Raw genomic sequence first — 23,561 nt, 5'->3', positions numbered from 1 at the left:
AGCTTCTCAATCTCACCTAGCAAACAGCTAACAATGGCCTGTTTCATTTAACACTGTTACTTTTTTCCATATCTTTCATTCATTTGTTCTTCATATCTCTACATCTCCATCTATATCTCTCGTTTCCCTTTCCCCTGACCCTCAGTCTGAAGAAGGGTCTCGACCCGAAAAGCTACCCATTCCTTCTCTCCAGAGATGCTGCCTGTCCCACTGAGTTACTCCAGCATTTTGTGTCCATCTTTGGAGTAAACCATCGTCTGCAGTTCCTTCCTACACACTTCATTTTATCAAAAGCCAATACTAATTAAAATTAAGGAATAAGACTCAATTATTTTATATGCCAATCTTTTGATCAAAGAGTTGTTTGCTCAATGTTATGATTTAAAACCAAATTAAAACTGCAGCTGAACTTAGAGAAGTCCCAACTATCTTGGGCACATGTTGTGGTTATCTAGTGAATAAGCACTGCAAGTCTCCCACCTTTCTCAATAGGTTAATGTTGAGTCCCCAGTGAAATGGTATTCGTGAGAAGTTTCTGAAGCAGTGGGACAACTCAGACAGTGGCATCCTGACTTTTGTGTTTAGCTATGCATACGCAGGCACCAGAATTTGCCACTTGATTTATTCAATAATAAATGAGTATGAATAGCCTTGATAACATTTCCGCTGCAAAATTCAGGCCATTAAATTCCTGGACAGGAAATTAAAAGACTGATTCAATGTTTGGGTTCCCCTGCCACCTGAATCTTTGATTAGATCACTTGTGCAGATATTTTTTTCTTTCTTTAGTCATCCATTTAAACACATGTGGACACAAAATAAATCTGAAAGCTAGCGAAGCTGGCACTCTACTAAACATAGAACAGTACAGCACAGGAACAGGCCCTTCGGCCCACTATTTATGTGCCAAACATGATGTCGAGACCAACTCTTAATTGCCTGCACCTAACCCATATCCTGCTATTCCCTGCATATCCAAATGCCTATCTAAAAGTCTCTTAAATATGGCTGTTGTATCTGCCTCCATCATCAACTCTGGTAAGGTATTCCAGGCACTCATCACCCTCTGTGAAGAAAAACAGTCCTTCACATCTCTTTTAAACGTTGCACTTCTCACCTTAAAGCTATGGAATGGAATGAAATGCTATTTATTGTCATTCAAACTTAGGTTTGAATGAAATTACATTTACTACAGTTTTTACTACAGATACAACGGTGATTGGCCTCATCAGCAACAATGATGAGTCGGCCTATAGGGAGGAGGTCCAACTCCTAGCAGCATGGTGCGCTGACAACAACCTGGCCCAACTCCAAGAAGACCAAGGAGCTCATTGTAGACTTCAGGAAGTCTAGGGGTGGCACGCACACCCCCATCCACATTAACGGGACGGAGGTGGAACGTGTTTCCAGCTTCAGGTTCCTGGGGGTCAACATCTTCGATGACCTCTCTTGGACCCACAATACCTCAACTCTGGTCAAGAAGGCTCACCAGCGTCTCTTCTTCTTGAGGAGACTAAAAAAGGTCCATCTGTTTACTGTTACCCTCCTACCATCTGGGAGACGCTACAGGTCTCTCCGTTGCCGGACCAGCAGGTTCAGGAACAGCTTCTTCCCTGCGGCTGTTACACTACTCAACACTGTACCTCGGTGTTTGCCAATCACCCCCCCCCCCCCCGCACACTCCTCCCACCAGGAAAAATATATACTATGACTGTTTGCACGTAAATAGATTTATTTATTGCTCGTATATTTATGTCGCTCTTCTAGGGAGATGCTAACTACATTTCCTTGTCTCTGTACTGTGCATTGCACAATGACAATAAAGTTGAATCTGAATCTGAATCTTTTACATTACAAAAATACCCAAGAGCCACACTTAACACAGTTTACATAAACATCCATCACAGTGAGCCTCCAACACCTCATCACTGTGATGGAAGGCAAAGTCTTATCTCTTCCCTTTATTCTTCACCCGCGGTCCAACTGCAGCGTCCAGGCGAACTGGAGCTCCGATGTTAAAGCCCCCGGCGGATGATGATAAGTCCTGTGGCCATTTAGCCACGCCGGGCGATGTTAGGCCCCGGCTCCATGTCCTTTAAACCCCGTGGTTTAAGCAGACCAACCCACGTTCCAGCAGTCCAACTACAGCGTCTAGGCGAACTGGGGCTCCGGGGCCACTAACCCACTAACCGCACCGGGCGATGCTAGGCTTCGCTCCGTGTCCTTTCAACCCCGCGATTCCAGCGGGAGAAGCTGCCTTTGCGGGAGCTCCGAGAAGCGGTCTCCCACCAGGGACCTGGAGCTCCCGATGTTCCTGTCCACCGGGCCTGCAGCTGGAGCTTCCGAACTCCAAAGTCGGGTCGCAGCCGAGCGCCACCACAGTTCTCCTCGCTTCTAGTATTAGATTTTTCCATCCTATGAAAAGAGTTCCGACTCTCTGCCCTGTCTATGGCCTCTCACAATTTTATATACTTCTAATGGGTCTCAGCAACCTCTGGCATTCCAGAGCAACCAATCCAACTTCTCCCTGTACTTAATATCCACAAAACAAGGCATCATTCTTTCTCGGCAAACATTTGATAAGGTGCCACATGGGAGGTTGCGAAGGAAGACGGGAGCCCATGGTATCAAAGGGCAGATACTAGCATGGATAGCAGGTTGACTGGATGGCAGAAGGCAAAGGGTGGCAATAAAAGGGGCTTTTTCTGGCTGGCTGCCAGTGACTAGTGGAGTTCCGCAGAGCTCGGTGCTGGGGCCGCTGCTCTTCATGTTGTATTTTAACGATTTGGACGAGGTAGTAGTAAGGAAGGCAAATCCAATGTTAGCATTTATTTCGTGAGTGCCTCCGTGTCCCTCTCTGTGCCTCCATGTCACTCTCTGTGTCCCTTTCTGTGCCTCTGGGTCCCTCTCTGTGCCTCTGTGCCCCTCTCTGTGCCCCTCTCTGTGCCCCTCTCTGTGCCTCTCTGTGCCTCTGTGCCCCTCTCTGTGCCCCTCTCTGTGCCTCTCTGTGCCTCTGTATCCCTCTCTGTGCCCCTCTCTGTGCCCCTCTCTGTGCCCCTCTCTGTGCCCCTCTCTGTGCCCCTCTCTGTGCCCCTCTCCGTGTCCCTCTCTGTGCCCCTCTCTGTGTCCCTCTCTGTGCCTCTGTGTCCCTCTCTGTGCCTCTGTATCCCTCTCTGTACCTCTGTGTCCCTGTCGGTGCCTCTGTCTCCCTCTCTGTGCCCCTTTGTCCCTCTCTCTCTACCCCCTCCCTCTCTAGCCATGCCTGCGAGTTGGGGGCTATGCGTGAGTGGATAGGGTAGGGGATGGGGTAAAGAGTTAATAATATTAATATAATATCAATGGGGGTGGTTAGTGTGTGTGGGGGGTTGATTAGTGTGTGTGTGTGATGCCGCAGGCCGCCCCCTCCTTCCGCAACAGCGCGTTGAGGGGACGGGACCCAACGGGTCCCATTTGCTCTAGTAACTATTAAAACTCTGATCTTGGATGTGTGTGTGTGTGTGTGTGTGTGTGTGTGTGTGTGTGTGTGTGTGTGTGTGTGTGTGTGTGTGTGTGTGTGTGTGTGTGTGTGTGTGTGTGTGTGTGTGACCACATTTGCTCCAAAAAAACGACGCTCTAATGGTAAATTATTTACATATTCCTGTAGAGATTTATCCCATGAAGTCAAAAATCGCCTTATCTGAAAAATTCATGCATTATTTCTCAAGTTATTAATCAAAATGTTCAAAAATCTCAAATAACCTAGAAAATGAACGCTGAAACCGCTGGCTTTGGCTGATGATGTGATGACGTCACAATGGCTGCATGTTGTGTTCACACGCTGCGAGTCATGTCGCCCAGGACTGCCCACTCAAAAGACACCATAAATCAGAAACCACAGCTGCAAAAGGCAGCGGACACCCGGAAACCCCAGCTCCAAAAGGCAGCAAGCTCCCCTGCCTCTGTGTCCCTCTCTCTCTACCTCCCTCCCTCTCTAGCCACGCCTGCGAGTTGGGGGATATGCGTGAGTGGATAGGCCGGGGGATGGAGTAAAAGGAGTGAATGAATATTAATATAATATCAATGGGGGTGTTTAGTTGGTGTGTGTGTGGGGTGTGTGGTTAGTGTGTGTGTGTGAGGGGTTGGTTAGTGTGTGTTTGATGCCACAGGCTGCCCTCTCCCCCCGCAATTACACGTTGAGGGGACAGGACCCAACGGGTCCCACTTGGTGTAGTAGTCCTATAAATCTGCATCATGACTTTTTGACTTTTCTATTCAATGCCCCATCCAATGAAGGCAAGCATACCATATGTCTTTTTAACCATTCTAACTAGGTATGTTACAATATATTGCGCTGCAATTCTGCCACTAGCCGTGTGCGCGATTTTGGTGTCTTTGAGGGGGGCGGGGGGGGGGGGGGGGGGGCGGGGGGGGGGGGGGGGGGGGCGGGGTTAAAACGCGTTTTTTTCTTACCTTGTCCTGGATTATATTTGGTTGGAGTGTAAGCTTTTGCTGAAGAATCGTTCCGACGAGCGTTCTGTGTATTTTTTTTTTTAATTGCCCGACTAGTCCAGCGCTGGAGTCATTTTAAAATCAGCTTCTAAAGCCGTCAACGCCGACAACGGGGACGCATTTCAGGTAGGGGACAGGTAAACGAAAGCCATTTATTTTTATGTATAAAAGTGGTCCTTAAGATGCCTTTAGTTCACATTTTAAGTTGCGAAACGTTGATTTAGTCCCCATACAAACCGGCAGTATTTTTCATGCCGATATGGGGACTAAATCACCGGAAACTGCAACGTTCCAAATGATCGCGTTCCAGAAAAACCCACTCGCAAGATGATTTAAATGGCCATTAATTTACAGGTATTAAACATTAAATTCCTTCATTTTGGCCTATAAATCCATGACAATGAGATTTAAAAATTATGTTATATTGTGAATTCTTGTGTGAATGTTATTTGGACACTTAGACTATTTAAAAATGTTAATCTATCCTTACGAAATTGATAGATGTTTAGATCTAGTAATTGAATTTTGTAATTAGCTCCAATTAGGTAACTAACTAATTATATGCTTTAATTTCAAGTCATCTAAGTAAGATTGTTTCATATTTGTTTCAGAATGCTTCAATCTATAATAACTGAAAATTTCTTTCAGTTCTCTTAATTTTTAAGAAAGTTATGGTCATTTGACTGTCCTCGATCACAGCTTTTGTGTTAAGTCAATGGAAAAGCAATAGGGAACAAGATGCTAATTTCCAAGTATAAAAATGGCCATAACTGTTTTAATACTGAAGATATGAAAGTGAATTAGGTGTCAAATTAAACTTCTTTGTATGCTTTATCTGACTGGATAAATTAGACTTGATTTTTTAAATCTCAAAATTTTGTAACATTGCTACTCTAACCACCCATGTTGTTACATTTAGGGAGTTGTCGTCTTGGACCCCAAGATCCCTCTACATCAAAGTTGTTAAGGGTGTTACAATGTTATAAGTTATATTTTCACTTTACATTAGACCTCTGAAAGAGCGATACCTCACAAATTCAACCAGTCCTTTCTCTGCCCATTTCTGTAGCTGCTGTATATCCCGCTGTATACTTTGACAGCCTTCATCACAGTCTGCAACCACAGCAATCGTGGTGCCATCATCAAACTTACATAGAGACATAGAAACATAGAAAATAGGTGCAGGAGTAGGCCATTCGGCCCTTCGAGCCTGCACCGCCATTCAATATGATCATGGCTGATCATCCAACTCAGTATCCAACCTGTTACTAACCATTACTAACTGACCTGTCTACTTTTACATCCAAGCAACATCTATATCACAAACAGCAGAGGTCCCAGTACAAATCACTCCACTGGTCACAGATCTCTCCACCCTGAACATTGTCAGAGAGTCATAAATTCATACAGCAGGGAAACAAGCCCTTCGGCCTGACTTGTTCATGACTTGTTCATGCCACCCCATCTACACTTGCCCGTGTCCCTCTATACATAGTACAGCACAGGAAGGGGCACTTCGGCCCACAATGTTTGTGCCAAATATCTTTCCAAGCTAAACTGATCTCATCTGACAGTGCCTGGTCTATATCCCTTTCCCTTGTACATCCCTGCACCTTTTTAAACGCCTCTTAAATGTCACTATCATATCTACCTCCACCACCATACCTGGCAATGCGTTTCAGGCTCCCTTCACTATCTGTGTACAAAACCTGCCATGCACATCTCTATTAAACATTCCCCCTCTCAACATAGCCTTGCCCTCTAGTGTTGGACATTTCTATCTTGGGAAAAGGGTTCTGATTGTCTATCCTATCTATAACTCATCATTTTATACACCTCTATCAAAGTCTCCCCTCAATCTCCATCGTACCAGAGAAAACAATCCAAGTACATTCAACCTCTCCTAATAACTAAAATAGATGCTGCATTCTCTAAAACTTCCACATCTTTCCTGTAATGGGATGCCCAGAATTGCACGCAATATTCTAAATCCGGCCTAACCAAAGTCTCATAGAGCTGCATCATGATTTCCTGGCTCTTATACTCAATGCCCCTAGCAATGAAGTTAAGCTTACCATATGCCGTATTTATCACCCTATCTACTTGTGCTGCCACCTTCAGTGTGCTATGTACTTGGACTCTAAGATCCCTCTGCACATCAATGCTGTTCAGGGTCTTGCCGTTAACTGTAGACTCTTTTTTAGTTTAGTTTAGAGATACAGCACTGAAACAGGCCCTTCGGCCCACTGAGTCTGCACAGACCAGCGATCTCCGCACATTAACATAAGCCTAAACACACTTGGGACAATTTACACTTATACCAACTATACAAACCCAAGCCAATTAACCTACAAACCTGTACGTCTTTGGAGTGTGGGAGGAAACCGAAGATCTCCCAGAAAACCCATGCGGTCACGGGGAGAACGTACAAACTCCATACAGGCAGCACCCATAGTCAATACTCATAATCTTCAATACTCCCTAGCCATTTACCTGTCCAAATATGTTTTTAATGTTGTTATAATGCCGGCCTAAGCTACCTCCACGAGCAGCATGTTCCATATACCCATCACCATCTGAGTGGAAAAGATGCCCTTCAGATTCCTATTAAATCATTCTCCTCTCTTCTCAAACCTATGTCCTCTGGTTCCCGATTCCCCTACTGTGTGCAGTCATCCTATTTATTACTCTCATGAGTTTAAACACTTTTATAAGATCACCCTTTCAACCTGCTGCCCTCCTTAAGATAAAGTCTTAGCCTGCTCAATCTCTGCACGTAGCCCAGGCCCTCACCAACGTCTTGTAGAACTGTTAAATAACATCCCAATTTCTACACTCAATACCCCGACCAATGTACCAATGGCCTTCTTGATCTCTCTATCTATCTGTAACACCACTTTCAAGGAACTATATACCTGTATCTCTAGATCTCATTTTCCACAACATTTCCCAGATCCTTGCTATTCGCTGTGAAGGTCTTGTCCTGGTTTGGGTTTCCAAAATGCAACAACTCACACATCTGCATTAAACTCGATTAGTCATTCCTCAACCCACCAGCTGATTTTAGATCCTGCTGTAATTTTTGACAACCATCTTCACTATCTATAACCATATAACCATATACCATATAACAATTACAGCATGGAAACAGGCCATCTCGGCCCTACAAGTCCGTGCCGAACAACTTTTTACCCTTAGTCCCACCTGCCTGCACTCATACCATAACCCTCCATTCCCTTCTCATCCATATGCCTATCCAATTTATTTTTAAATGATACCAACAAACCTGCCTCCACCACTTCCACTGGAAGCTCATTCCACACCGCTACCACTCTCTGAGTAAAGAAGTTCCCCCTCATGTTACCCCTAAACTTCTGTCCCTTAATTCTGAAGTCATGTCCTCTTGTTTGAATCTTCCCTATTCTCAAAGGGAAAAGCTGGTCCACATCAACTCTGTCTATCCCTCTCATCATTTTAAAGACCTCTATCAAGTCCCCCCTTAACCTTCTGCGCTCCAGAGAATAAAGACCTAACTTATTCAACCTTTCTCTGTAACTTAGTTGTTGAAACCCAGGCAACATTCTAGTAAATCTCCTCTGTACTCTCTCTATTTTGTTGACATCCTTCCTATAATTGGGCGACCAAAATTGTACACCATACTCCAGATTTGGTCTCACCAATGCCTTGTACAATTTTAACATTACATCCCAGCTTCTATACTCAATGCTCTGATTTATAAAGGCTAGCATACCAAAAGCTTTCTTTACCACACTATCTATATGAGATTCCACCTTCAAGAAACTATGCACGGTTATTCCCAGATCCCTCTGTTCAACTGTATTCTTCAATTCCCTACCATTTACCATGTACGTCCTATTTTGATTTGTCCTGCCAAGGTGTAGCACCTCACATTTATCAGCATTAAACTCCATCTGCCATCTTTCAGCCCATTCTTCCAAATGGCCTAAATCACTCTGTAGACTTTGGAAATCCTCTTCATTATCCACAACACCCCCTATCTTGGTATCATCTGCATACTTACTAATCCAATTTACCACACCTTCATCCAGATCATTGATGTACATGACAAACAACAAAGGACCCAACACCGATCCCTGAGGCACCCCACTAGTCACTTGCCTCCAACCCGACAAACAACCATCCACCATTACCCTCTGGCTTCTCCCATTCAGCCACTGTTGAATCCATCTTGCTATTCCTGCATTTATACCCAACAGTTGAACCTTCTTAACCAACCTCCCATGAGGAACCTTGTCAAAGGCCTTACTAAAGTCCATATAGACAACATCCACTGCTTTACCCTCGTCAATTTCCCTAGTAACCTCTTCAAAAAATTCAAGATTAGTCAAACATGACCTTCCAGGCACAAATCCATGCTGACTGTTCCTAATCAGACCCTGTTTATCCAGATGCTTATATATATTATCTCTAAGTATCTTTTCCATTAATTTGCCCACCACTGAAGTCAAACTAACAGGCCTATAATTGCTAGGTTTACTCTTAGAACCCTTTTTAAACAATGGAAAAACATGCGCTGTACGCCAATCCTCGGGGACTATTCCCGTTTCTAATGACATTTGAAATATTTCTGTCATAGCCCCGGCTATTTCTACACTAACTTCCCTCAATGTCCTAGGGAATATCCTGTCAGGACCTGGAGACTTATCCACTTTTATATTTTTCAAGTGTCAGTACTTCTTTTACTTTGAAACTCATAGTATCCATAGCTACTCTACTAGTTTCCCTTACCTCACATAATTCAATATCCTTCTCCTTGGTGAATACCGAAGAAAAGAAATTGTTCAATATCTCCCCCATCTCTTTTGGCTCTGCAGATAGCTGTCCACTCTGTCTCTCCAATGGACCAATTTTATCCCTCGTTATCCTTTTACTATTAATATAGCTGTAGAAACCCTTTGGATTTACTTTCACCTTACTTGCCAAAGCAATCTCATGTCTTCTTTTAGCTTTTCTAATTTCTTTCTTAAGATTCTTTTTACATTCCTTATACTCCACAAGCACCTCATTTACTTAATGCTGCCTATAATTATTGTAGATCTCCCTCTTTTTCCAAACAAAATGTCCAATTTCCCTTGAAAACCAGGGCTCTTTCCAATTTTTACTGTTTCCTTTAAACCGAACAGGAACATAAAGATTCTGTACTCTTAAAATGTTCCCTTTAAATGTCTTCCATTTCTCTTCTACATCCTTCCCATAAAACAAAATGTCCCAGTCCACTCCTTTTAAATCATTTTGCATCTCATCAAAGTTAGCCTTTCTCCAATCAAAAATCTTACCCTAGGTCCAGTTCTGACCCTCTCCATAATTATATTGAAACTAATGGTATTGTGATCACTGGACCCGAAGTGCTCCCCAACGCATACCTCCGCCACCTGTCCCGTCTCATTTCCTAACAGGAGGTCCAACACTGCCCCTCCTCTAGTAGGTACCTCTATGTATTGCTGCAAAAAACTATCCTGCACACATTTTACAAACTCCAAACCATCCAGCCCATTTACAGAATGTGTTTCCCAGTCTATGTGTGGAAAGTTGAAATCTCCCACAATCACTACTTTCTGCTTACTACTAATATCTGCTATCTCCTTACATATTTGCTCTTCCAATTCTCGATCCCCATTTGGCGGTCTATAATACACCCCTATAAGTGTTGCTACACCTTTCCCACTTCCACCCAAATAGCCTCCCTAGATGAGCCCTCCAATCTATCCTGCCAAAGCACTGCTGTAATATCTTCCCTGACTAGCAAAGCAACACCTCCACCTCTTGCCCCTCCAATTCTATCACACCTGAAGCAACGAAATCCTGGAATATTTAGTTTCCAATCACAGCCCTCCTGCAACCATGTTTCACTGATCGCCACAACATCATACTTCCAGGTGTCTATCCAGACTCTAAGCTCATCCACCTTTCTTACAATGCTCCTAGCATTAAAATATGCACATTTAAGAAACCCCCCGCCTCTTATTCTCTGTTTATTTCCTTTTTTTTCTTTCTCCTCTTGTGTCCGAGTGCTTCCCTTTTCTGCTTCCTGCCTCCCATTCTGTCTACTAGCTTTCTCTATTTGAGTCCCTCGCCCCAACCATTCTAGTTTAATGGTTCTACAATACTACCCACTTTAGTATAATCTGCAAACTTACTAATCATGCCTTGTACATTCTCATCCAAATCGTTGATATAAACCACAAACAGCAATGGGCCCAGCACCAATCCCTGATGCACCAGAAGTCACGGGCCTCCAGTCCGATAAGCAGCCCTCCACCATCACTCTCTGCCCCCTTCCATGAAGCCAATTCTCAATCCAGATGGCTGCCCCTCCCATGTAATGTAATGTTCCAGAGCTGTCTACCATGTGGAATCTTATCAAATGTCCTTCCACCACAACCCTCTGCCTCCCATCAGTAAGCCAGTTCTGAATCCATACCACCAAGGCATTATTAATTCGGTGCTTCTAAATCTACAGGATCAGCCTACCATGAGGGACTTTATCAAATGCCTAACTAAAATCCATGTAGACAACGTCCACTGCCCTCTACACAGCTATTAACTTCATTCCCTCTTCAAGGGGTGGAGATCTGAAATTTAAAATATAACAAATGTTGGTTATAAGCAGTTAACGTAGCCTACAGCTGAATAATCTTTGAAAGGAATTTCAGTTTGCTGTTCTGCAGCAATGTCGAAGCAGCATATCTATATAACTAAAAGTCTCATCTTGACCACTTCCTGTCTGCGTTGTATATTGATTTTAGAAAAAACGCTACCCTATATCAGTATAATATTTGGCCATCTTACTCACAGTCCTCCTCCACTGAGGCTGCCCCGAGGATTTTTCCGATCCATGAAAAATAAAAAAGTTATGAGGGTTTAAAAAATCTTGAGATAAGCTGATTGGCCCTCTCACCTGTCAATCACCACGATGAAGGTAACGTCCCTTCCGGTGGGGGGCAGGTCTAAAAAACCCCGGATGCCTGGACGTAAGTCAGTCACTCTGGAAGATCGCGAGGGAGAGTCCACGACTGCGATTCTAAGCTGTGAATCAATTGAACTGTGAGTCTGCAATGTACTTGCAATAAATGATTTGTTAGCCCTTAATGAAAATGAAATGAGTTGTTTGGCCTGCCCTGTGCTTGAAACTACAATGAAAATGGAAATGAAATGAAAATGCAATGAGCGTTTGACCTGCCCTGTGCTTGAAACGGCAATGGAAATGGAAATGAAATGAAAATACAATGAGCTGTTTGGCCTGCCCTATGCTTGAAACTGCAGAAATGAAAATGTAATGAGCTGTTTGGCCTGTCCTGTGCTTAAAACTGCAATGGTAATGGAAATGAAATGAAAATGCAATGAGTTGTTTGGATTGCCCTGTGCATGAAACTGCAATGGAAATGGAAATTAAATGAAAATGCAATGAGTTGTTTGGATTGCCCTGTGCATGAAACTGCAATGGAAATGGAAATGACATAAATGCAATGAGTTGTTTGGCCTGCCCTTTTCTTGAAACTGCAATGGAAATGGAAATGAAATTAAAATGAAATTAAAATGCAATGAGTTGTTTGGCCTGCTCTGTGGTTGAAACTGCAAACTCCCCCTGCAAGTATTAAACCTCACCCCAGTATTTTTCTCCCTCCCTTCATTGGCCAGGATCGACTTTACTTCTTCATTGCTGTGATCTGCAGAAAAAGATGAAAAATGTCTAAAATTGATTCTCCACCCTCTCCCCCTTCTCTCTCACAGTCTCTTACCTGTTTTGGGCAGAATTTCTGGCAGCTTCTGAGCTGCCGGTCCACCAGCCCTGTGACTGAGCTGCCAGCCCACCAGGCCTGAGTGACTGAGCTGTCAGCCCACCAGGCCTGAGTGACTGAGCTGCCAGCCCACCAGGCCTGAATGACTGAGCTGCCAGCCCACCAGACCTGAGTGACTAAGCTGCCAGTCCACCAGGCCTGAGTGACTGAGCTGCCAGCCCACCAGACCTGAGTGACTGAGCTGCCAGCCCACCAGGCCTGAGTGACTGAGCTGCCACCCCAAGAATCCATTCAGCCCACAATGTCCATACTAGCCCTCTGGAAACCAGTCCCTTCGGCCCACAACACCCATACTCTTACACATAATCTACAAACCTGTAGGTCTTTGGAGTGTGGGAGGAAACTGGAGCATCCGGAGAAAATCCATGCAGGTCATGGGGAGAACATACAAATTTGTAGACAGCACCCGTGGCCAGGATTGAACCCAGGTCTCTGGCGCTGTAAGGCAGCAACTCTACCGCTGTGTCACCGTGTTGACAAGTCACTTTGAGAGAAACTGTAACTCACCATTCTTGTCTGTTACTACATGAGTGCTTTGCCTGTGAGTGCACGAACATGTTGTAAGACAATTTTCTCCACCAGGCAGGCAGTAAACGTCAGATACATGGTGAACTGCCGACCGTGCAAAGCACAGATAGTCCCCATTATTACATTTTTCTTACTTTTCATCGAAATTAAGTTGAGTGACGCACGGAGACATACCACTAAAGGATTCAGTTTCCAGGCATGCCTTTTATCCGCCACCACGACAATCTCCTGTAGTTGGACAAAACTTGTGTGAGAGGCCGTACTAAAACTCAAATACAATTCAGATTATTGTCTGAATTTCCAATGTGCCAAGGGCAATTCCTTTGAAGGGCCATTAACTTGTAATCAGAAGTGTTTTGGTTTCCAGCTTTAGATAAATAGTTCTCCTCATCTGCAATCCATTACATTCTTCACAAAGCATTATGTATATTTGTTAAGACTTTCAATACGTGAAGAACATTTTTCAGTTTATTTTTGCATTACCATGTGTATGAGTCACACACAGCATTGTACTCCAACACGCACAACTAAACTACCATACACCCTGCTCTTAAAATAACAATGACTTTAATCAAATATAGGTGGAGGTTCATTCTTTGGACCTCACCCTCTGCATCTCAATAATCTAAATGTTCCAGCACAGAATGCCCCCGGAAAAAGACATTTAATAATCACAATTCCATTCAGCCCATTTTACGTGCAAACTACAATAGGTTACATTTTGGTTTTTCTTGTGACGAGTGACTCAAGGACTGGAATCTCATATTTATAGTGAAGAATGCATCTCCAATTCTTTCCAAAAGCATGTGGCACCAACTCCACTAAAGTTTTGGAGGCATGGTAGAGTAGCTGAGAGAAGTTTAAAGCATTTTTTGAGATAATAATAACATTTTTGTGACCTGGACTCAGTTATTTTTAGCACATTTTAGAGCAAGGTGCAGGGCTAATCCACATTCAGAAGCTCACTGACTCACTAAGGAATTCCACAACATGTGACCAGTAGGACAATGTTTCTGTCTTAGTGTTACATCAGGTGTGGCCATCCATACTCGAATAACACAATGCAGATCGGGCTGGTAAAATGTCATGTGATTCCTTGCAGAACCAACTATTGACCAGGTTCCTTCAGCAGGCGTGTGCTTACAGGTGTACATGTGTACACAACTGAAATTCAAATTCAATCAGAATGCCTGGTTCTGTTGCCTCTGCTTGTCCACAATGGTAGTTGAGCTCAACCCTACCCAACCTCTCCAGGTTCTGCCAGCCCTCTCAAAGGCAGTAGCTGGTGAACAACGTGTAACAATAAAGGATTAACTTGGTCTAGTTTTCATTTCAGATTTTAAAAAGATATATATTAGGGTGGCACAGTGGTGCAGTGGTAGTGTTGCTATCTTACAGCGCCAAAGACCTGGGATTGATCCTAACTACGGGTGCTGTCTGTATGGAGTTCGTAGTTCTACCTGTGACCATGTTGGTTTTCCCCTGGGTGTTTCGGTTTCCTCCCACACTCCAAAGACGTACAAGTTTTAGGTTAATTTTGCTTTGGTAAAAAAAATTGTAAATTGTTCCGAGTGTGTAGGATAGTGCTAGTGTAAGGGGTGATCGCTGGTCAGCACGGACTCGGTAGGCCGAAGTCCTGTTTCCACGCTCTATCTTTAACTTTAAAAATATATATGAAAAATTCCAGAGAGATATGCAAATATAGAGAGGAACATGTGTACAGTACTGTTAATTATCCTAACACTTTGCAAAGAGCTGCCTGCTGCCTGTGCTTTTAGAAATTAAAGATGTGCTTAAATAAATAAAAGATGTATTTGTCCAGGTCATAGGTTGGAAGGAGTCTGAAATACAAATTAGCAGAAGACATTTTTGAACCTTAAGCAGAAAATAAATGCTACTGTTCTATTGTTCAGAATTGATGTATATTCAGTGAGTAGTGCACAGCTATGCTGGGAAAGCTCAATTCCATGATAAATTATGCCGGGACAGAACTTTCTCCATAAAAGTTTTGAATGAAAGCTGAATATTTGGATTGATTTTAATTTCTGGCATTAGGAGAGTACAGGCCAGTCATAGGACAATGAGATTGGTGGAGAGAAAATTGTGTTGGCACAAAACAAAATGAGTTTAGAGTGATTTTCAAATTGGTTACTTCTCCTGCAGACCTGAACTTGTGCTATGTATTCTTTATAAGGGTACATCTACAGATTCATAACAACGTTAGCAGTGCTGATGTAGAGATTGAACATACTCATTGTCCTCTCACACGTCAAGAGAGTGAAGAGTTTTATTATTAAACTGTGTCTCTAAACTAAACTAAACTAACCTAAACTATATGTCACAGATAGAACAATGTAGGTATGTTACAATACTTACCTTCAGCGGCGCTTTTGAGGGGGGGGGGGGGGGGGGGCGAGGGATTAAAATGGGCTGCTAGCTGATGCTGAAAAATTGTTCCGACTTGCGTTCTCGGAAGTTTAAAAAAAATATCGTGGGACAATTAAATCGCTGGAGTAAAATAAAAAAGCAACTTCTAATGCCGTCAACGCCGACAATGGGACGGATCTCACGTAGGGGACAAAACAAAATGAAATTAGTTTATTTTACATATAAACTTGCTTCTTAGGACGACTTTAATCTAAATTTCATTGGCGAAAATGTGATTATGGCCGCACACGAACCGGCAGTGTTTTTCCTGCCGATATGGGGTTCAAATTCACCGCAAACCGCAACGTTCCAATCGATCGTGAGCCACAAAAACCCACTCGCGATGATTAAAATGGCCATAAATCCTTCCATTTGGTCTATAAATTCATGACAATGAGATTTTAAAATCATGTTATATTGTGAATTCTTGTGTGAATGTTATTTGGACACTTAGGCTAATTAAAAATGTTAATCTTTTCTTAAGAAATGGATAGATGTTTAGATCTAGTAATTTAATTTTGTAATTTGCTACAATTAGGTAATTAACTAATTATATGCTTTAATTTCAGGTCATCCAAGTTAGATTGTTTCATATTTGTTTCAGAATGCTTCAATCTATAATAATTGAACATTTCATTCAGTTCTCTTAATTTTCAAGAAAGTTATGGGCTTTTGACTGTCCTTGATCACAGGTTTTTAATACTGAAGATACTGAAGAATGGCCATAACTTTTTAATACTGGATATGAAAGTGAATTAGGTGTCAAATTAAACTTATTTTTATGCTTTATCTGATGGGATAAATTGCAGACTTGAGTTTTAAAATCTCGAAATTTTGCTAAACAATTACATTCTTACTTGCAAGTAGCACGACAGAATATGTAAACATAGTACACTGTAAACAATATAATAAACGAGAAAAACAAAGTTCAGTGTGTGTATATACATATGCACACATATACATTATATACACACACACGCACACATTTATAAAAATACGAGACTATGTGGGACCCGTTGGGTCCCAGCATCACACGGGAGGGGCTGGTCACCCAACGCAATATTCCACCTCTCCACCAATTCCAATATTCCTGGCCGGTGGGGGGGGGGGGGGCTTTCTTTTGCGCTAGTATGGGTGTTGTGGGCCGAAGGGACTGGTTTCCAGAGGGCTAGTATGGACATTGTGGGCCGAATGGATTCTTGGGCTGGCAGCTCAGTCACTGAGGCCAGGCAGCTCAGTCACTCAGACCTGGCAGGCTGGCAGCTGAGAAACTGCCAGATATTCTGCCCAAAGCAGGTGAAAGACTCTGTGAGAGAGAAGGGGGAGAAGGGTGGACTGAATGGATTGTTGGGCTGGCAGTTCAGTCACTTACGGCTGGTACACTGGCAGTTCACTTACTCACGGCTGGTGGGCTTGCAGTGCAGTCACTCACGGCTGGTGGGCTGGCAGTGTAGTCACTCACGGCTGGTGGGCTGGCAGTTCAGTCACTTACGGCTGGTGGGCTGGCAGTTGACTTACTCACGGCTGGTGGGCTGGCAGTTCAGTCACTTACGGCTGGTGGGCTGGCAGTTGACTTACTCACGGCTCGTGGGCTGGCAGTTCAGTCACTGACGGCTGGTGGGTTGGCAGTTCAGTCACTGACGGCTGGTGGACTGGCAGTGCAGTCACTGACAGCTGGTGGGATGACAGTGCAGTCACTCACGCCTGGTACACTGGCAGTTCACTCAGTCACCCCTGCTCCCTTCAACCTCCCACTCTGCTCCTTGCCATTCCACTCCCCCCCACGCATTCAGTCCATCTCCCCACAACCTCCCCCCATGCAATCTTAGTGGCTCTCCCACAGAGCATCCATTCCTGCCCATTAGGTTCCCATTGTGATGAAGAACACGCAGGCATGAAAAGTGGAAAAAGGATTTATTAAATTGTTGGGTATTAATGGTGGAGTAGCAAGATGGATTCAACAGTGGCTGAATGGGAGATACCAGAGAGTAATGGTGGATAACTATTTGTCAGGTTGGTGGCCAGTGACTTGTGGGGTGCCTCATGGATCTGTGTTGGGTCCACTGTTGTTTGTCATATACATCAATGATGTGGATGATGGTGTGGTAAATTGGATTAGTAAGTATGCAGATGATATTAAGATAGGTGGTGTTGTGGATAATAAAGTAGATTTTCAAAGTCTACAGAGAGATTTAGGCCATTTGGAAGAGTGGGCTGAAAGATGGCAGATGGAGTTTAATGCTGATAAGTGTGAGGTGCTACATCTTGGCAGGACAAATCAAAATAGGACTTACATGGTAAATGGAGGCGAATTGAGGAATGCAGTTGAACAGAGGGATCTAGGAATAACTGTGCATAGTTCCCTTAAGGTGGAATCTCATGTAGATACGGTGGTAAATAAAGCTTTTGGCGTGCTGGCCTTTATAAATCAGAACATTGAGTATAGACGTTGGGATGTAATGTTAAAATTGTACAAGGCATTGGTGAGGCCAATTCTGGAATATGGTGTACAATTTTTGTCGCCAAATTACAGGAAAGATGTCAACAAAATAGAAAGAGTACAGAGGAGATTTACTAGAATGTCGCCTGGGTTTCAGCACCTAAGTTACAGAGAAAGGTTGAACAAGATAGGTCTTTATTCTTTGGAGCACAGAAGGTTAAGGGGGGACTTGATAGAGGTCTTTAAAATTATGGGAGGGATAGACAGAGTTGACGTGGATAAGCTTTTCCCACTGAGAGTAGGGAAGATTTAAGAGGACATGATTTGAGAATTAAGGGACAAAAGTTTAGGGGCAACATGAGGGGGGACTTCTTTACTCAGAGAGTGGTAGCTGTGTGGAATGAGCTTCCAGTGGAAGTGGTGAAGGTAGGCTCGTTTTTATCATTTAAAAATAAATTGGATAGGTATATGGACGTGAAAGGAATGGAGGGTTATGGTCTGAGTGCAGGTAGATGGGATTAGGTGAGAGTAAGTGTTCGGCACGGACTAGAAGGGTTGAGATGGCCTGTTTCCGTGCTGTAACTGTTATATGGTTATATGGTTATAAAGTTTAAAATGTGAATGACTCTTAAAATATAAGAACAATTTAAATGTTAAAGATGAGAATTATTGTTCTTGTTGTGTCTCTTGTTGCTGTTCACTGTGTCATTATGTCTCTTTGCTGTTGATAAAAAAAAGAGACAATTTAAATATAGAGAGATTCAGCGGTCAAATTTTAACAAAGATGGTGACTGACAGGCGAGTAGACCCATCTGCTGATCTTACGATTTTTTAAACCTTCATATCTTTTGTAATCTTTCACCGATCGGAACAAAACTCGGTGTGCTTGGAGCAGAGAACGGTGAGTAAGGTGGTGAAAAACATCCTAGTGATATATGGTACCGTTTCTGCGCAAACTAAAAAAAAAGCCAACCGGAAGAGGACAAGATGAGAGTTTTAGTAATAGTTTAGATAGATAGATATAGATAGAAGATAGGTAGATAGATAGATAAATATAATGTGGATAGATTTTTTTTTAAGTAAAAAATTAAAACAGCAGCTAAAAATTAAAAAATAGCAGTCTGAAGAAGGGTCTCAACCCGAAACGTCACCTATTCCTTTGCTCCATAGATGCTGCCTCACCCGCTGAGATTCTCCAACATTTTTGTTTCCCTCCCATTTTTCCAGCATCTGTAGTTCTCTCTTATACAACTAAAATAAAATACGTTTGCACTCTCCTCTTCTCCATTGACCAGCTTCTCTCTCGTTTATTCATCAAATGTAGCCAGGTCTCCAGGTGCTTAATCGAATTGCAACACATTGCAACTGGATACTTTGCTTCACTGTTCCTTTGAGCACGGATGTCTGCTTTGTCGTGGGGTGGTGGAGGATGGCGGGTTTCCGTTTTGGGTGCTCAAACGTGGTGGTGCTTTCAACTATTGGCCTTGAAAGTGGAGCGCTGTTGATGCTGCTCTCCCCGATTGTTGGTGCTTCTGCGTTGATTACTGTCCCTGCCAGTTGCTCCACGCTGTCACGTTGCTTCCTGGGCTGCTGCATTGCCTCAGTAGAACGTTCTTTGTGGGGAGGAGGGGGAGGGGGGGTGGATGGGGAAGGGGAAGGGGGTTGTGGGGGTTGTGTTTGGGGGGGGGAGGGTCTCACCGACCGCGGCACCAGAAAGTACCTCCCGACTCCATTCGGCCGCTTCCCTGACTCCACACAGCGGCTTTCCCAACTCCACACAACAGCTTCCCCGACTCCACTCAGCGGCTTCCCGATTGCAGTCTTGTGGACACAATTAGCACGGCTTATGGACTCAGCCCCGCCTCCAGGATTTATTCTCCAGCTGGTGAAGTCACGGAGGCGGGGCTGAGTCCTCCTCCCGACTCCACACAGCGGCTTCCCTGACTCACCACAGCGGCTTCCCCGCCTCCACACAGCACCTCCCCCAACTCCACACAGCACTTCAGATTCAGATTCAGATTCAAACTTTATTGTCATTGTCCCCTGACTCACCATAAAATAACACCCCTTCCGGCACCCCTGGAGAATAAAGACCCAGAGGTGGGGCTGAGTCCACCTCCCGTGACACCACACAGCGGCTTCCCCCACTCCACACAGCGGCTTCCCCGACACAACACAGCAGCTTCACCCGACATCATGAAGTAACGCCCCATCCGGCACCCACTGGAGAATAAATCTCTGGAGGCAGGGCTGAGTCCACCTCCCGACTACACACAGCGGCTTCCCCCGACTCCACACAGCTGCTTCCCCCAACTCCAAACTTCCCCGATTGCACCCTTGTGGATCCAAATCAGCAGAGCTTATTGACTCAGCCCTGTCTCCAGGACTTTATTCTCCAGCAGATGCCGAAAGGGGTGTGTAATTACCTTCATGGTGACTGACAGGCGAGAAGACCAATCTGCTGATGTCACGATTTTTTAAACCTTCATAATGTTTGTAATCTTCCACCGATCGGAGCAGAGGAGAACGGTGAGTAAGGTGGTGAAGAAGTCCTCGCAATATGCGTTACCGTTTTAGCGCAAATTAAAAAAAATACAAACCGGAAGAGGACAAGATAAGAGTATAGATAGATAGAAATAGATAGAAGATAGAGGATAGATAGAAAATATAGAAACATAGAAATATAGAGAATAGGTGCAGGTGGAGGCCATTTGACCCTTCGAGGTGGTTAGAAGATAGAGGATAGATAGAAGATATAGAAACATAGAAAATAGGTGCAGGAAGAGGCCAATTGGCCCTTCGAGCCAGCACCGCCATTCATTGTGATCATGGCTGATCGTCCCCAATCAATAACCCGTGCCTGCCTTCTCCCCATATTCCTTGATTCCACTTGCTCCCAGAGCTCTATCTAACTCACTCTTAAATCCATCCAGTGATTTGGCCTCCACTGCCCTCTGTTGCAGGGAATTCCACAAATTCACAACTCTCTGGGTGAAAAGGTTTTTTCTCACCTCAGTCTTAAATGGCCTCCCCTTTATTCTAAGACTGTGGCCCCTGGTTCTGGACTCGCCCAACATTGGGAACATTTTTCCTGCATCAAGCTTGTCCTGTACTTTTAAAATTTTATATGTTTCTATAAGATCGACCCCTCATCCTTCTAAATTCCAGTGAATACAAGCCTAGTCTTTTCAATATTTCCTCATATGACAGTCCCGCCATTCCAGGGATCAACCAGATGCTGTGCGGTCTTACCAGAGCCCTATACAACTGCAGAAGAACCTCTCCTATACTGAAATCCTCGTATACTGGATGCCAACATTCCATTAGCTTTCTTCACTGCCTGCTGTACCTGCATGCCAACTTTCAGTGGCCGGTGTACAAGGACATCCAGGTCTCGCTGTACCTCCCCCTTACCTAACCTAACCCCATTGAGATAATAATCTGCCCCCTTGTGGATAACCTCACATTTATCTATATTATACTGCATCTGCCACGCATCTGCCCACTCACTCAACCTGTCCAGGTCACCCTGCAACCTCCTAACATCCTCTTCACAGTTCACACTGTCACCCAGCTTTGTATCATCTGCAAACTTGCTAGTGTTGCTCCTAATTCCCTCTTCCTAATCATTAATAAATATGGTAAACAGTTGCGGCTCCAACACCGAACCTTGCTGCACTCCACTCGCCACTGCCTGCCATTCCGAAAAGGACCCATTCACTCCTACTCTTTGCTTCCTGTCTGCCAACCAATTTTCTATCCATGTCAACACCCCAAATTTGTGCTCTAATTTTAGTCACCAGTCTCCCGTGCGGGACCTTATCAAAGGCTTTCTGAAAGTCTAGATGCACTACATCCACTGGCTCCCCTTCATCCATTTTACTTGTCACATCCTCAAAAAATTCCAGAAGATTAGTCAAGCATGATTTTCCTTTCATAAATCCATGCTGACTTGGACTAATCCTTTTACTGCTATCCAAATGCCCCATTATTACCTCTTTAATAATTGACCAGCATCTTTCCCACCACCGAAGTCAGGCTAACTGGTCTGTAAAAGATAGATAGATATAGAAGATAGAAGATAGATAGAAGATATAGAAGACGGATACATAGATGTAGATAGATAGAAGATAGAAGACATATATAAAGATATAGATAGATTAAAATAAAAGGAAAAATAAAATTAAAACATAGCAGAAATGTCACCTATTCCTTCGCTCCATAGATGCTGCCTCACTCGCTGAGTTTCTCCAACATTTTTGTCTACCTCCCATTTTTCCAGCATCTGCAGTTCTTTCTTAAACAGCTAAAATAAAAGATGTTTGCACTCACCTCTTCTCCATTGACCAGATTCTCTCTCGTTTATTCATCAAATGTAGCCAGGTCTCCAGCTGTTGAATCCAATAGTAAGATTAAACGAGAACTTACCAGTTTGAAGTTTGATCTTTATTTTATAAGGAGTTACGATGAGGGATTACGTGAAGACCCCGCCAGCACGCGTGCGCGACATTCTTCAAAGCAGCGGTGTGGAATCACAGTAATAGTAATTGAAATAAACATAGTAAGGTAAGAAGAACTAATATACCAGTTGACCTTTATAATAGAGGGCGAGAGCGAAGGGCACGTAATCCCTCATCGTAACTCCTCATAAAATAAAGATCAAACTTCAAACCGGTAAGTTCTCGTTTAATCTTACTATTTTACTTCGGAGTCACGTGAGTGACTGCGTGAAGATTTTAAAGCTCTGTGATTTCAAGCCGTGGAACAGTCCATGCTTCACTCACTGCCGAAGTCATTCAAGGGAGGAAGTATGTTATTGTATTCAGACATGCATCCAATTCAGCCAATAACAATTTATTTTAACAAAATATTCCTCCCTAGGGCTAAATATATTACAGAATTCAAATTTGATTCTGCAACACCGCAGATGGTCTTTCGCTAGACCATCCTGCTGTTGCCAGGATATGTTCCGTAGGCACTTCCTTGTCTCTAGCTGCTGGTGTTGCTGTTGTCCTTGTGGATAGAAACTTAAGATGTCAGTATCCACCCCAGCAGCTCCCAAACCTGTCTGAGCCATCTAGCGATGGTTAGTGCTGATACCCGGCCATTAGGCTGTTTATGGCTGCCCATAGTGCCAATTTACTTCCTCTTAAGTTTTAGTAGGTTTAAGGTATAATAGAAGGTGTGTCATTACACATAGTCAGGTGTCAGTTGGGTATATCTGGAATTCCAAATTTTGTCCTGATGTTCCTGGTCTATCTTGTTTAACAAGCTCTAATATGCGGTTATCTTTTCTGGAGATGCCATCATTTATCCCAGTCTCAGTTTATGTAGATCATTTATCCCAGTCTCAGTTTATGTAGAAACTGGACCCCTAGAGTAGGTATGTTGCAAAGCCTACCTGAAGCGTCGCTGAAAATCTGTCGCTGCGGGTGTGCGCGATTTTGGCGCCGTTTAGAGGGGGCGGGTTTAAAACGCGATTTTCTCTAGGCTGTTCCAATCGAAGATGTTCAGCCTTGTAAAATATTAACGAAAAATCGCTGAAAGACCCCGTCGCAAAAGCTATTATTAGTTTTAAAGGCCTTGAATAATAGTTATAGTAGTTTAAAAATCAATCTCTAAACCCGCGACCACCAGCAACCGCAGGGTCTCATAAAGCAGACAACTGAAGGTAAGCTGTATATTTTTACATTAAAAAGGGCTTCTAAAGATCCCTTTATACAAAGTTTAATATTGCGAGAAGCTCATTTTGGGCCCATTATATCCCGCAGTAATTTTCTCGGCATTTGGGGGCACAAATCTACCGCAATGTGAATGTTCTAAACCAGCGCGTTCCA

At 43.6% G+C, this 23,561-nt stretch overlaps 1 long non-coding RNA gene across 1 annotated transcript; it reads right to left on the bottom strand.

The window, feature by feature from the left end:
• Positions 1 to 574: 574 nt before the first annotated feature.
• LOC116983547 lies at positions 575 to 19,303 on the bottom strand. The gene is made up of 3 exons (XR_004414736.1): positions 19,270 to 19,303; positions 11,455 to 11,458; positions 575 to 585 (listed from the first exon to the last, which is right to left on the bottom strand). It is a non-coding gene; the product is annotated as an uncharacterized LOC116983547 (long non-coding RNA).
• Between the last annotated feature and the right edge of the window lie 4,258 nt (positions 19,304 to 23,561).

The sequence above is a fragment of the Amblyraja radiata genome, chromosome 18 (genome assembly GCF_010909765.2).
Source record: "Amblyraja radiata isolate CabotCenter1 chromosome 18, sAmbRad1.1.pri, whole genome shotgun sequence".
Classification (NCBI taxonomy): domain Eukaryota; kingdom Metazoa; phylum Chordata; class Chondrichthyes; order Rajiformes; family Rajidae; genus Amblyraja; species Amblyraja radiata.
Note: the sequence above shows the minus strand (reverse complement) of the source record. Positions and strands in the feature narration are given on the sequence as shown.